General features: G+C 33.7%; 1 long non-coding RNA gene across 1 annotated transcript; it reads left to right on the forward strand.

The window, feature by feature from the left end:
- The first annotated feature begins 1923 nt into the window (after positions 1-1923).
- LOC136272193 (uncharacterized) lies at positions 1924-2926 on the forward strand. Its single transcript, XR_010710156.1, has 3 exons — positions 1924-2355; positions 2509-2569; positions 2745-2926. It is a non-coding gene; the product is annotated as an uncharacterized lncRNA (long non-coding RNA).
- Positions 2927-3747: the final 821 nt, after the last annotated feature.

The raw sequence follows: 3747 nt of genomic DNA on the forward strand, positions 1-3747 counted from the left end.
TTTACATCTACATTGACAAGTTGTATTGCATTTTCATTTGTCAAAACAAATCTTCTGTCAAATGAAGATTCTGATTAGATAGACTACTTAGCATATGAATAATGACCCCTAATGACCCGATGAAGCTCGAATCATATATTTTGTATCGCAAAAACACACTACAAGAACATTTACAGTGTTCTCAACTGGCACAGATCGTCGATAAGTTTTATTATATTAAAAATGAAACTGAATTTGTAACTCGAAAGCGATTATATTTATGTTTTAGGCCACACATCTCCAGAGAGAGAGAGAGAGAGAGAGAGAGAGAGAGAGAGAGAGAGAGATAGAGAGAGAGAGAGAGAGAGAGAGAGAGAGAGATTGGTATTAAGCATGTGTGTAAGGTTTCTGAAAGTTGAATATGTTATATGTGATTTCTGATAAATTTGCAAGTTAACTTATTTTGCAGGGCAAAAGACAGTTCGGAGAATGACCATTTTAATTTATGCTATATTCGTTGTCGCCCTCCTGTTCGGGACAGCCGTCAACTCTCAGTCGGTGTACCAGCAGACCTACGGACAGGGTGTCTACTCCCAGAACCCAAGGGCCCCGTGCTAGCTGTGCCTCCGAACCAGTCGAACATCCTTTTAATTATACCAGGTCCATCAGTTTAATATTTTCAAATGCTCAATCGTCTTTACTTTTTGCATATATACAGTGAACTTAAATTCTTTGGCATCTCTTGAATATGAAAGTAACAGTCAACTGGGTAACTGAAAAACCTAACACATCTAATTCTGTAGGGAAAAGCTTTAATTAATTTTTCATTGCCTGTTAGCTATCTAATATAATATACCTATTTAAAGCCGGTATCCAGACTTCTAATCTCACCCTAGTTATCCGGCGTGACGTTTCATATAAGAAATTGTCGATCTTTTAAAAATCAAGTTTCTTTGCATTTGGTCCTGATGGATTCTTAAAACTGTCAGGTAAGCACTTCTGTGGGTATTCATTGTAAATGACACTCACAGACAAGTTCACCTCCTCTAGTTTAACTTCAAATAGTACAGAAGTAAATCCCGCCATTTTGTTTTTGGCGCTTTCCTCAGTTTTGTTAATGTTCAAAGATTTTATACCCTAAACCATATTGACACCTCAGTATACAGTATGTAAATACGCAAGGTATAAAAATCCCAGTATTTTAAACTGCCTTTACCAATCTAAGCTCGTGCTTTTCGGACAAACAACGCTGTCTAGTTTTTCATCACTATGCATTCTTCCATAACCGGAAGTCAAGAGCTTCATGAAAACACACCCTATATCAACATACATGTAATAAACAGAAAGTCTGTACTTCTAAAAGGTAATACATATATTTCCTATGAGAACTTAAAATCTTCATTTTTATATAACATTTTTGTCGAAAATAAATTTTCAGGGCCTTTAGTAGACACTTTTGGTGTAAAACGTTTGCATTTCAAACCCTCGCAAAATCTGAAAGACAATTTTGACAAACTTAACTACCTGCAATAATTGTGGAATTTGCATTTACTAAAGGGGTATGGTCACGATTTTGGTCAAATGTTATTTTCTGTTTTTATTATTTATAATGCTTTTGGAATGTATTTCTAATGATAAATTGAAATTCCTAGAGGTATAAGGAAGATAGCGGGCTCACAATTCTTTGTCATGTTAACAAGGCTCGTGTCTTCAAAAAAAACAATTATATATATATATATATATATATATATATATATATATATATATATATATATATATATATATATATATATATATATATATATATATATATATATATATATATATATATATATATATATATAATGGAGAGACAAAGACTACTTTTGTATACAGGATCCCCCCCCCCCCGAAGTATTATTACTTGATTTCATTCCTTATACAGACATTTGAAAATATAAACAATGAGCTTCTATTGGACTATATTCGAATGGACCTCCCTTCAGAGCGAAACATCGGGTGCCTAACAATATTAACGTAAAATTAATTTTCTTCGATTTTATGATTTTTATTTGATGGCGTTAGTCAACGAACTTTGATAATTCTTGGTAAGCGTATATACCGCAATCAGTCACTTAGCTGTATAGCGCTGATGTACCGACTGTTGAGAAAGCATACATTAGACTATCCCCAAGGTATTTTCGGTTATAAATAAAGTGCATAGATGATAGATGATTACAAATTAGTTCGCCAGTATTCATCTTCTGCTTAAGAAAGGCAACGGAAAAATTATTTTGATTGGAGACCGTTCCGACGAATAAACGTTATACCCCTCTCAGCTCATTAGTCAATAAACGTCCCTAAATCTAATGATGAATCAGTTGGAATAATTCGGAGGTGAGTTTATACATTAGTGTGTCACACTTTAAGAGTTTAGACTTAATCTGTCTAAAAATACAGCACAGCTATTCTGTGCATCTGTTAGAACATGATTTTTTGCTCAATACAGAATGAAATATACTCTAACTTCATATTTTTTTTTTATTTTAGAGAATATATGACAGGACGGACATGATATAAAGCATTTAAATAAAGGACGTCGCTGCATAATGTATTGCTACACGCAGAAGAGAATACTGAATATTATTAAAAAAAAAACCTTTTGATAGCCATATATTATCAATTGAATTTGACTTGAATCTTTAATCGAAAACATTCGAAAAAGTAACAGCTGTTTCGCATTTTTAAAGCAAATACATTTTCAAATCCCAAATTTTATTTCACAGGTCGTTTTCAGGATTTTGATATTTTAAAAAACTAAACATAATGACATCTTCCAACGTCGCTCTATTCGTGGTCGTCGTTCTCTTGTTCGGGACAGTCGTCAACTCTCAGTCAGTGTACCAGCAGACCTACGGACAGGGTGTCTACTCCCAATACCCAAGAAGTCCCGTCTCTATTTGGATTATACCAAGTAAGAATTGCAATTCTAATATACTATTTCAAGTCTGCACTTTTCATTTTCGTTATCTCAAATCATCTAAATTAAGTTATTTGAGTGTCTTAAATATTTCACGATGACAGTTGTATCTAAAATTACCCACTGATTACGAAAACAACCCATATTGCAAGGGTTACAATTGTATTCTCATCAGTTTATGGATTCCTTAACTGCATATTAAATACCAAATATTCCAAAACCGGACAAATAAATCTGTAAATTGTCATATACATATAAGGTAAGAGAAAGATTTTATGAAAAATTTATTACCTTCTGATAATACAGCATTACATAAATAGTTACGCTAAGGGTAATAGAACGGATTACCAACTGCGTCTAAACCAATCAGATTTCAGTATTTAACATGAAAGTATAATAATATTAATGAGTAAACTTAGATTAACCAGAAAAATATTTGTTACACAACTTTTTAATACCTAACGTTCCAATTTAGTTGTCCTAGTCGTTCTGGTCGTGGTACTGATTCCATTGTTGGTCGGAAGTTCCTGGATTATGGTTGACAAAATGAAAACACGTCCACCTACACCGAGCACCACGATACCGACCACCTCGACCACAACTATGACTACACCGAGCACGTCGATACCAACTACTTCGACCACAACTATGACTACACCGAGCACACCTGATGGAAGTGGATAAGGGAGATAATTAAGACGACTGGCTGATATATTAAACCCGGAAATGTAGTCGAGCACCGATGAATAAAAAATTATAACGTTTTGTGTTGAAATGTGTTGAATTTTGAAATTATGACTTTCAATAAT

This window comes from Magallana gigas, chromosome 2 (assembly GCF_963853765.1).
Source record: "Magallana gigas chromosome 2, xbMagGiga1.1, whole genome shotgun sequence".
NCBI classification, from domain to species: domain Eukaryota; kingdom Metazoa; phylum Mollusca; class Bivalvia; order Ostreida; family Ostreidae; genus Magallana; species Magallana gigas.